We start from the raw sequence: 12455 nt of genomic DNA, 5'->3' as shown, positions 1-12455 counted from the left end.
ATGTTCATTTTATGGGAAATACCTGGGGGGTGGGGTTGGAGGTAGGGGTGTAGCAACACAATTATTCGAGAAATTGCTTTGAATTGTAGCGGAGACCAAAGTCTGCGGGTGTAGTATAAAATATTTAAAAAATTTCTGCGTGGGGTTCCTTCCTGCCTTAGACCATTTATGTTCCCAGATGAAAGACATGTACATTTTAAAATATATCTTAGACTGTACAATAGCTGGGTCTACCCTCCATGTTGCTAGAATCTACTTTTCTACTGAGAGCTCCGAGTTACTATTCGTTAATTTTTGTGTTCCATGTAGGGCTGTTGTTAACTTTAATCGGTCAGTCCACACGGCCATGTTTTATATGGCCCCCAGCCCGTGGTGGCTCTCTCCTCCCCAGCTATTGGCTGTGGGTGTCTTTACTAACCAATCAGAGTTAACTGGGGGCAGGGTCCCTCAGGCTACATACGGACTCCAGATCCTAGAGGCCAACACTTTAATTTTACAATAAATAATAATAACAATCATAATAATAAACCTCAACATGCAGGACTTTCCAGATTAATTTTCAGAAACCAGTCCAGCTGGAGTACAATGATCCCGCACACTTAAAGCCAGCTCTTGACCCTGAACCCCTCAAATGATGGAATTCAAGACTAGGCCATAGTTTGACAACTTGAGGATTTTCTAACAAGGAGAATAAAATGCCTTGCTAATGGGGCCATTTGTGTGTGGTGGTGAAATCGCAGTGTACTGCAGACCATTTTAGAGCCCTCGGCAGTTTGCTTTATGAGACGCCAGTTGTGCTGGGGGACTCCACTGACTTCCCTAGTTTCTCTTCTGGACTCCAAGGAAAGATGCTGCTTGTGGCTCTGGTCAGAGGCTCCGGAAGGGGAGAACTTCTGAATGGCCGCTTAGAGCCAGGGGTCTGAGGGAGAGCCGGGTTAACCGTGTCTGAAAACAAACCAAAATCAGACGGGCAGAACCTGAGAAATGACACCTAAGATTCCCTTCTGACCTCCACATGCAATCCCAGACATGTGTGGATGTGTGTAAGAAAGGCAACTCTTTTTTTTTTTTTCTTGGTTTTTTTTTTCGGAGCTGGGGACCGAACCCAGGGCCTTGCGCTTCCTAGGCAAGCGCTCTACCACTGAGCTAAATCCCCAACCCCGAAAGGCAGCTCTTTTATGTCCCGGTGTCCAATCTCTGAAGGAAACCCGAGCGGGAACGCAAGGCTTTCTATTGGCTCCATTTCCGGCCTGACATCAGCTAGCTTTTCTGTAGAGCCTAGGACCACTTGCTTATGTGTGTGTGGTACAACCCACAGTGGCTGGGCCCTCCTCCATTAGTTGACAGTCAAGAAGTGCTCCCAACGACATGTCCCCAGACCAATGTGAAGAAGGCAATCCTTCAACTGGGGTTCTCTCATCCCAGGTGACTCTGGGTTGTACGAAGTTTGACGATACAAAATTAACCAGGACAACGACAGCCGCCGAACAACCTGGGGATTGTGCTGTGAGTCACCTTCTGGAAAGAACTGAAAGCTGAGCCTCAAAGAGCTGTTTGTGGCCCCATGCTGACCGCTATGTGTTGACCGCTATTTGAAAACAACAAAAAAAACCAAAAAGGTAAAAGCACCAGAGGAATCTATTGACTGATGAAGGGCAGATAGAATGCAGGGGTTCCTGCATGCTGATGGCTGCCTACACACACACACACACACACACACACACACACACACACACACACACACACACACCATCCCACCACCCTTTCATCCTCTCTTTCTGTCTCTTTCTGTCAAAACCGCCATGCTCTGCATGGCTGAAATGACTGTTCTCTGCAGAACCCACGTGGGTGACTGAACCCACAGAAGAGGGCGTTTTGCTGGGGCTGTCGAGGAGGATGCTCCAGGGTCTGGTCTCACTTTCCTGCCCCAGCCTGTTGACTCCACTGTCATGGTTTTTAGCCTCTGGATTAGTATAATATAAAAATGTTTATTTCAGAAAATTTGAGTTTTTTAATTATTCCTTTTCCCTAGCAGCAACCACAAATGCTTCCCCAGAGGTCTATCTAGGTCAGTGGTACTCAACCTGTAGGTCACAGCCTCTTGAGGATCCAATGACCCTTTTACAGGGGTCACCAAAGACCATCAGAAAATACAGATATTTACATTATGATTCATAACAGTAGCGAAGTTTCCAGATATGAAGTAGCAGTGAAAATAACGTCATGGTTGGGGGTCACCAAAGCATGAAGAATTGTATTAAAGATCATGTTACACACTGTTAGGAAGGTTGAGAACTGTTGCTCTAGGGGGGTTCCTCCACTCCTCTAGTTTACAGACAGATTTCTGACAAGCTCCCACAAGAACCCAGGAAGGCATGCTTTCTATTTTTTAATAAGAGATTTTACTTTATTTTTTTATGTATATGTGGACACATCTGTGAGAGTGTATGCACCCGTGTGTGCAGGTACGCAAGGAGGCCACCAGAGGGCATCGGATCACTTGGAGCTGGAGTCGCAAGCATCTTTGAGCTGTCCAGCATGAGTACTGGGATTCAAATGCTGGTACTCATGGGCACCTAGAGCAGTGGTTCTCACCCTGTGGGTCAGGACTCCTCTAGGGTTACAGTTATGAAATAGCAATGGAAATAATTGTATGACTGGAGGTCACCACAACATGAGAGACCTTATGAAAGGGTCGCAGCGTTAGGAAGATTGAGAAGCACTGACCTTCCTATATAGAGCATATAATCACCAAGCCATTTCTATCTCTCCAGCCCCTGAGTCATGTTTTCTTCATCTTCTTTGGACTGAAGATAGATTGTGTTACACAGGTCTCTCTCTGTAGAGATGCAGAAATATGTAGCTCTGTGTGTGTGTGTGTGTGTGTGTGTGTGTGCGTGTGTGTGTGCGTGTGTACACATATACATATATACATACATACGCACACATATACCTCATCTATACAAAGTGCCTGGGGCCAAGGTAAATGTACAGTCATAACACATATTACTATTAGCTTTCTTTCTCTTTCGAAACCTATGTGTGGATGTAACATGACCAGTCAGCTTCTGTTCCTGCTGCCATGTTGTCCCAAGTATGATGGACTGCCTCCCTCTGGAACCATAAACTAAAATGCCGATTGCAAGCTTCGAACAGCATCTTTGACTATGAGAAGAAACAAAAGCCAACAAACAAGGTAGGAATTTACTTTCCTCTGTAGACAAATGACTGGCACATGGGCTGAGAAGGGGTTCCTGAGTCCTCACTCCTATGGAGAGAGCTATTGGCAGTTGATTGTTGCTGATGGAAGCAGAGCAGCTCTCCTTTGGGGACTTGGCTGCTCTTATGTTGCCCATGTATCATGGATGTGCACATACCTATGCACGCAGGAAGCACTAATGGGGACTTGGGATTATGAAATACGAAATTGGGAGGAATCTGGGGTAAAGGCTCCATGGGAATGGGGGTAATGGGGAATGGATATGATCACTATTCATTATGTAATTTTATGAACTTTTCAAAGAATAAAAATATTATTTAAGGGGTTGGGGATTTAGCTCAGTGGTTAGAGCGCTTGCCTAAGAAGCACAAGGCCCTGGGTTCGGTCCCCAGCTCCGAAAAAAAGAACCAAAAAAAAAATATTATTTAAATAAAGAAACGGATGGGATATGGAGCTGCACACCTTTAATATCTGTACTTGGGATGCAGAGACAGTGGATCTCTGTGAGTTTAAGGCCAGCCTGGTCTATATAGCAGGTTTCAGGATATCCAGGGCTACATAGAAAGACCCTGTCTCAAAAAGAAAATTGGCTGATGGCCGGACCTGGAGTTTGGGTTACAGTTTTTCATTGGACAGTGCTTTCTCGGTGTCATTTTTCTAACTCTGCCTTACTGAATATTGGGCTACATACAACAGTTTAATATGTGTTTTACAAAGACAAAGTTCTTATAATAGCTAATCCATTCACATGTATTCTACGAGCTTCTGTACTTTGTCAAAATCTTGTACTACAGAATAGAACTGTAAATTTTGATGAAGTAGAAGGAAATGGATAGGTGTGTGTGTGTGTGTGTGTGTGTGTGTGTGTGTGTACCTTCACGTAAGTATATGTGTGCATGAATGTGTGTGGGGTATGCATGAACAGGTGTGTATTTATTTAATGCATGCTTCCATAAATGTGTTTGCCTGGGCTAAAGAGAAGGTTCAGTGAGGAACACTTGCTGTCCTTACACAGACCCAGGTTTGGTTTCATCTACCAACATGGTGGCTCACAAACTATTGTACGTCTAGTTCCAAGGTGTCAAATGTCCCCTTGTGGCCTCCACAAGCACTACATGCATGTGGTACACAGGCATACACATAAACACTCATACTCATAAGATGAAATTTTAAAAAATCTTAAAAAAAATTGTATGTGAAGGCATATGTGCTGGTTTTAGGCTCATGTATTTGAATGATTATTGGCTAGGGAGTGGTGCCATTTGAAAGGATTAGAAGGATTAGGTGATGTAGTCTTATTGGAGGATGTGTGTCCCTGGGGTTTTAAAGGCCCGTGCCAAACCTAGAGTCTCCCTCTCTGCCTGCAGATAGGAATGTAGCTCTTAACTCCTCCAGCCACCATGACTGCCATACCTACCATCATGGTAGTAATAACGGGCTAGGCCCCTGAAACTGGACGCAAGCGCCCAATTAAATGCTTTGTTTTTTTGTTTGTTTTGATGTGCTTTTGCTGTGGTCACGGTGTCCCTTCACAGCAATAGAACACTGACTAAGACAGCGTGTCATACCTATGAACATGTGAGTGCTCATTTATGCACGGAGGGATCCATTCGCTCGTGTAAGTGTCCTGGCCGTAACTCATAAAAGGAAAGAACACTTAACTACTGCACAACCCATATGTCTAGTCTCCAGACAGTTTATCTATTTAAGGTGTTTTGTCTTGGTCACACGTGCTATCACAGGAATACATTTGGCGAGCATGCCTTCCTGGTGTACAGGGTGAGAGGCACTAAGTATCAAACATGAATGCAAAATTTAAAGGGCTGCATTTGTTGAGGGATGAGCTCTTCACTTAAACTAATACACAAACTGCTCTGGGACTAAAAGTATAAATAGGAACACAGTCTGTGGATGTAAATAAATAAGAATGAACGAATGCTATGAATATTAATGGGGGCACTTTCAACACTAGCTAAGGGTCCTCAGGCAAGTTCTTCCCCTCTGAGCATTTGAACGGGGAGAGACCCCACTTCCAATCTTGAAAGCTCACTGTGGGGGATTAGGCAGATAGTGCATGGGGAAAATCAGGCTGTGTGGGATGACAATTTCTCCCTGATTACTCTAGAGCCGCGATTCTCAACCTGAGGGGCATGACCCTCTTGGACGTCAACGTAGGTGACACTCAACAAGGGTCATCTACGCCCATCAGAAGTGTCAGATATTTATATTATGGTTCATAATGGTAGCAAAATCAGTGTCTGGCTTCCAGGTGAAGGGTGACATGACTTGAGGGGAACATGAAGGGAAAGCTCCAGGTGGTGGCAGGAAGGTTGAGGGGAGGGCAGAACAACTCATTTGGTCCTTGGAGGGGTACCCAGGCTGTGAATTGGAAGAAAGGCATACATATTCAAAGCACAATGAGTCATCTTTCTGGGACCTTCAGAGGAAGAAAGAAGGGTGTTGTTTACGGTTGTTTACCCCTAAGGAAGGGATGTTATCAGAGTCATATTTATAACCGGAGGGCAGGTAGGCTACGTGCATTTTGGCTTGCTGGTCCCTGCTTCACTTATGAGGAAGAAAGCAGAATTAATTAATTAAATAATTTGGATTTTGTGGGTGGGAATTCTAGCCACGCAGAAGCTGGTAGACCCATTCTCCCTCTGAGCTTTGCCTGAAGCCACCCATGTTCTTCTTGTGAAGATAAGGTGGGCGGGAGCTAAGGCCCTCCAGTCCCAGGTTCAACATTGTATCTTCTAAAGCTTCTAGAAAAAGAAAAAAGGGGAGGTGGGGAGAAAGAAAGAAAGGAAAGGAACAGGCTTCAAGAAACATAGGCTGGCATTGTAAGGGCCTCCGGGCCTGGGGTTGCTTGCCCAAGCCTTCACAGACAAAACTGCAAATTCCATGTTTGAAACGGAGCCAACACTCAACTCAGGAAAAAGGAAAACGCATTTGTTGACAGAATTGATTGTTAGACACATTAATTCGGAAAATATTTGGGGGTAGGGATTTCCTTTAGTACCCCCTAAGAGGTAACAGGGACACTGGGGCTGAGCTGTCTTCCCCACATTCTGGAATGAGGCCGAAATGCTTTCATCATTAATTAGATTGTGGCTACATGACAAGGAATGCATAGAAGCCCCCCTGCCCCCCTCTCCCTCTGTTCAGTCCTCTCTCTCCCTTTGGAAAAAAACATATGGCCCAACTTTATTATGCATTAAACATTTCCCCCCATCCATTAACTCAGCTTGTAAAATGTTTCCAAGGATCCGCAATGAGAGGTATACACATATTTCTCAACAATCCCGACCCCTGTATTCTAGCCAAGGGAACCCCGATTGTCTTGCTTGTCTCTATGTAACGCTTTGTGTTTTTTCCAGAGAGCATCTAAGAACCGGGAATTCCAGGCCACAGATAGTAAAAGGAAATGAAAGGTGTTCAGCAGATTCATGGAGGAAGTGCTGGCACGGAAGCCTGAAGCTCAGCTTTCCTCCAGGAGAAGGGCGTTGATGTGTGGGGGTGCTCCCAACTACGGTAGGGGAGGGATGCAGAAACGGTGAATTTAGCCGGACAATTGGAAGTGGCTGCTCAGGGTGATGCAGCCCTGTTTGTTCCCTTCTGTGACATAAGAGTGGATGGGTGAATACCGCTTGTATTTAGAGCCATGGCACTGAGCATAGATGCTGCCAGATCCTTAGAATGCTGTTTCCTCCCCAGGAATAGGTCCTGATCCCTGTGGGAAGGCACAGAAGTTCACAGGATACTAAAGAAAAAAATGCACCGTGCCAACAGATAGTGCAGGTTATCGTCTTGTCCATCAGTTCAGACCGTGGATGGTCCCCAAGATCGGGTTTCAGTTTTGCAAACCTCATTCATGCAAAGACGGTGTCTACCTTAGGGGCTCAGGGTTCTTCTTGTTTGGGCCTGCTGTGCTCGCTTCTGCAGCACATATACTAAAATTGTTTGGGCCTGTTAACTTGATATGGTCTAGTATGATCTAGGAAACAAATCTCCCTACATATATCTGTCAGAAGGTTCTAGATTGGATTAATTGAGATGGAAAGATTCACCTCAATTGTGTGTGACACCAACCTAAGAACTCGGGTCCTAGACTGAATTCAAAGGAGCAAGTGAGTAACAAGATTCACCTCTCTCTGCTTCCTGCTTGTGGATGCCACCAGTTGCCTCAGGCTCCTGCCGCTGTGCCTTCCCTGCTATGATGGACAGTACCCATAAATCATGAGCCAAAATAAACTGTTTCAGGTTTAAGTTGCTTTTGTTGGGTATTTCCTCACAGCAAAGAGAAAGAAAATAACTAAGGTAATATGTAAATGTTACCATTATCTACAGTGTATCCACATGTTAAACTTTTTGCAACATACATAATAGATGTGGCAGAATCCAGAGATGTGCATCTCTGTGTCTTTCCCCTGTCCCTCCCCCCACCTGATTCCTAGACATTCTCCTCCTGATCCCACCACTTCACCACTCACTATCCCTACCTTGTAGTCGCCATGGAGACCTATAAGCACCTCAGATATCTTCATCACTCTTTTTTTTTTTTTTTTTTTTCCGGAGCTGGGGACCGAACTCAGGGCCTTGCGCTCCCTAGGCAAGCGCTCTACTGCTGAGCTAAATCCTCAACCCCTATCTTCATCACTCTTGTGCTTCAACCTTGCAGCAATTTTCTACATCATTAGGAGGACACCAGAATCCCAACAAAGCCAAAAAGATCCTCTGTCTGCCATAGGTCTCATCTCTCTGGTCCAGGGTGTGTCCACCCTTCCCACTCCGAGTGTGCCTGGAGCTTTCGTACACATTGATTCTCAGCCTTAGCACTCTCCCCTTTGATTCTTGCAAAGCGTATCTCCTTTTCCATTTGTGCTGTCTAGTTTTATGTCACCTTGACATAAACTAAAGTCATCTGAAAGGAGGGAACCTCAAGCAAGAAGACCTTAAGTGGGGTTGGGGATTTAGCTCAGTGGTAGAGCGCTTGCCTAGCAAGCGCAAGGCCCTGGGTTCGGTCCCCAGCTCCGGAAAAAAAAAAAAAAAAAAAAGACCTTACGTAAGATTGGGCTATGTGCAAGGCTGTAGGGCATTTTCTTAATTAGTGATTGATAGGGGAGGACCCAGTCCATTGTGGGTGGGACGCCTGTTATGGTAAATATTAAAAATAACCACAAACCCCCCCCTATCCAGCATCCTCAAGCCATATGGCACTAGTGGGGGAATATTCATCTCAGAAGCAGCCGGTTCTAAGGTCCCACCCCACACCACACTACCTCTAGCTATTTTCTGATTCCAAAGGTGGTCTCCTGCCCTCTGTGAACTCAGCTCACATTCCTAGCATCAGCCCCCTGTGGTTATAGTCTCAACTCCCATGTATCCCGTTAAAAATCAAAACTCAATAAGCTTGTAATTCAGTAATCAGATTTATCTCAGTAAATTTACACTCCACAAAACATCCAACCAATAAACTCACAACCAATCGATAATGATATAAACCGCCCACCTAGATAAGGTAACGTGACCTATAAAAATCCATCCCTTAAGAAATATTCATAACTGCCTGTGGCCATTTAAGGCCACACGGATGGGGTCACCCTTCTCTGCCTCCATTTTGGTTTTTCTCCTCTTTCTCCTTTCTCTTCCCTTCCAAAACTCTGTCCCCGCCCCATTTTCTCACTGCCCAATCACAGGTCCTGCCTCATCCTGTGCCAGCCCTCACCTGCATAAAGACAATAATCCACAAACACCCCCCCTGGGCTTCTATATGCAGGAGCCTGGGTTCTATATGCAGGAGCCTGGGTTCTATATGCAGGAGCCTGGGTTCTATATGCAGGAGCCTGGGTTCTATATGCAGGAGCCTGGGTTCTATATGCAGGAGCCTGGGTTCTATATGCAGGAGCCTGGGTTCTATATGCAGGAGCCTGGGTTCTATATGCAGGTATAGATAACAACGAACTGCACTCCTTCATGGCTCCTGCCTCCAGGCTCCTGCCCCATTTGAGTGCCTATCCCGACTTCCTCAGACGATGAACAGGGATGTGGCTGTGTAAGCCAAATAAACCTTTCCCTTGCTAAATCCTTTTGGTCATGGTGTCTCATTACAGCAGTGGAAACCCTAACTAAGACACCACCTCAACTCTCTGTTCACACATTTTCTTCCCCACGAGAGATCTGGAAGTGGTCAAAATTCCAGCCTGTGACCCCCAAAATGCTCTGTCTTCCCACAGTCCTTGTCACTCACCACACACACACACACACACACACACACACACACAGCTAGCGGTCTTATTCACGGTTAACTCATCACTACTGGGCCTTCATAGCTTTGACCAGAGTCTGACCCATGATGGGCGTTCAGCAAACACTTGTTAAACAAATGAACGAGTGAGGTTATAATATAGAAATTGGACTTAGAAGCTCAGTCTTGTCATGGTGACAGACTGGAAGATTCTTTTTAGCACGAAAGAAGAAAGACATTACATCTGATGGCCTTTTGTGAGCTTATCGGGGCAGAATACTAGAAAGCCAAATAATGAAAGGGTTTCCTTCCTTTTAGCTGCAGGCTTCTTTTAATGTATCATCAAGAACGACGTGATTTTGGCAAATGGAAAATTCTAGTGCTTTAATCATGATCCACCCATCGATTTTCCAAGAGGAGCTGTAGGTGGGGTTTCTACTGTTTGATGTCCCTAATTAGATGCAAACACCCCCTACTCCCCCCCACATCTGTTTCAAAAGCTCAAATCTCTTCACAGATGTCCAGCCTGTGACTTCCCACCAAGAAGCAGGCTGCAATCCTGAGGAGAAGGTGTTCTTAGGAATCGGAGAGCACACTTACAATCGACAGGCCCAGATGCACACTCTCAGAGGTACCTTTGACATCCCATGGAAAGAGCTACACCATGCTCAAGCAACCCCTCCTACTTCTTGGCTACATTTGTACTGTTGGTCGTGAGTGTCCGGGACAGCTTCGCCTGGGTCTGTTCCTGTAGGGGCAGGCTTCACACGAGGTCAGCATCGTTCCTGATCCTGTTCAGTGTGTCACCCCCTCCCCCACACCCTGTGCTCCTTCCTCTCTCCTGCTAAGTCATCTATGTTCCCTGATGGTCCTGGCAGGTCCTCTCACACAGAGGGTCACTTATGCTGTCATTTCTCCAAACAGCAAATATGTGCACAGGGGGAACTGGTCCACGGGAATCCAAATACAGACTGAAGGCCCAACCTTTCCTCCGTTGACAAGGAGTGAGAAGCCAATGTCTAGCCTTCTCCTTTGCTTTGCCCTTGAAGATAGCAGCGCTTCTGGTAGGCAAAGGCACCACAGGAAGAAGGAGGCTATCGACAAGATGTTAACAATGCCTAGGCATCCAGAAGCCGGGAGAGGCATTCACAGGAGCCAACCAGGAATTCCCTACCAGCCTCTCACATGGCACTGTTCACCTCCAGCACCTCCATCTGGTCACGTGGGTGAAGGCCCTGCCTGGTAGTAACTCAAATCCCAGCACCAGTAGGAAGAAACTCCTGAATGCTGCCATTCTGTGGGAGAGTTATCTCAGGTGAACATGGGTGCCATGTTCCAATCCCCAATCCCTCAGAACACTTTCCACCAAAGTGTTCTTTAAGAACCTCTTATCTTTACAGAGAAGTACTAGCCGGGCTGGACTGGCTGGTTTTGTGTGTCAACTTGCCTCAAGCTGGAGTCATCAAAGAGGAAGGAGCTGCAGTTGAGAAAAATGCCTCCCTGAGATCCAGCTGTAAGGCATTTTCTCAATTAGTGATCAAGGGGGGAGGACCCAGCCCATGGTGGGTGGTGCCAGCCCTGGTCTGGTGGTCCTGGGATCTTTAAGAAAGCAGGTCGACCAAACCATGGGGAGCAAGCCAGTAAGCAGCACCCCTTCATGGCCTCTGCATCAGCTCCTGCCTCCAGGTTCCTGCCCTGTGTGAGTTCCAGTCCTGACTTCTCTGGTGACGAACAGCAATGTGGAAGTGTGAGCTGAGTAAACCCTTTCCTCCCCAGTTTGCATTGTTGGTCCTGGTGTCACAGCAATGGAAAGCGTAACTAAGACAGGGCCCAGCGTCTGTTACACATAGCTCCCTACTCCAGACACTGGTCTGCATTCTTGGCCTTCGGAATGCCTCCCTCCACAGAGAACCACGCCAAGCCCCTGCACACAGCTGTCAGATGCCAAGGGTATTATTGAACGAATAATTGATATTACGCTAGCTAAAGAGATACACCTCACGCGCTGTTCCAAGAGCTTCGCCCACAGCACGCAGGCTCCATCTAATTTTCAGACAACCCTGGAACTTTCTTTCTGTCTGTCTTTCTTTGAGACTGGTCTCACAACATAGCCCTGGCTAGCCCAGAACTCCTTATATAGGCCTGGTTGACCTTGAACTCCCAAAAAGAATCAGCCTTCCTCTGCCTCCCAAATTCTGGAATTAAAGGCGGGTGCCACCTGTTCCAGCTCATCCCATCTACTTGTTATTTCCAATCCTCAGATAAGGAAACTTAAATTCAAAAAGGGTTACGATAATACGCATGGTCAGATAGCTAATAAGTGCTTCAATTCATCTTTAACGTGACTTTCTTTTTTATTTTTATCAACAGTCACATTTAAAAAGAAGCTAGAAAAAGAACCCTTTGGAAAACATTCCGTTTCTAATTGAGGTAACAGCGCAGGGAAAGTTTCCTGAGAGTCAGTGCGTTTGCACGGCCCCAACGCACCTCACTGCCCGCAGGAAAGGTATTACTCACGAGGAAGGGCACAGTCACTCTGCAGAAGGCGAATCTGGTTCTGTCTACCCGGAGAGTCATTAGTTTTCCTGTAACCAGCGTTTGCCACCTGCGCTGCTAAATAAAACACCGTCCTTGACCCAAAATAACTTAGACCATCCATCCATCATCTCTACCCCTCGGCCGTGCAAAGGATGTCTGAGGTCGAGCCAACTTCCCTGGTTTCATGAAAAGATTGAAAAGGTAGCTGGGGTGGGGGGAGCTCGCTGGGGGAGAGGTTGCCTAAGGTCCTTGTAGAACAACCGTACTCTCACCAGGAACAAGTAAGGACACGAAGCGTAGGTCCCCTGGAGGCGGTGTTTACGCTAAGCCCTTTTCCTGTGAAGAATGGAGGAGTGGAACTCCTTGGGTAGTGTCTGGTAGCTTAGGGAGAGTTGGAGCACAGTATTTAAACAGGATAATTGGGGTTGGGGATTTAGCTCAGCGGTAGAGCGC

Source organism: Rattus norvegicus, chromosome 12, assembly GCF_036323735.1.
Source record: "Rattus norvegicus strain BN/NHsdMcwi chromosome 12, GRCr8, whole genome shotgun sequence".
In the NCBI taxonomy this organism is placed as follows: domain Eukaryota; kingdom Metazoa; phylum Chordata; class Mammalia; order Rodentia; family Muridae; genus Rattus; species Rattus norvegicus.
This window is presented reverse-complemented; position numbering follows the sequence as displayed.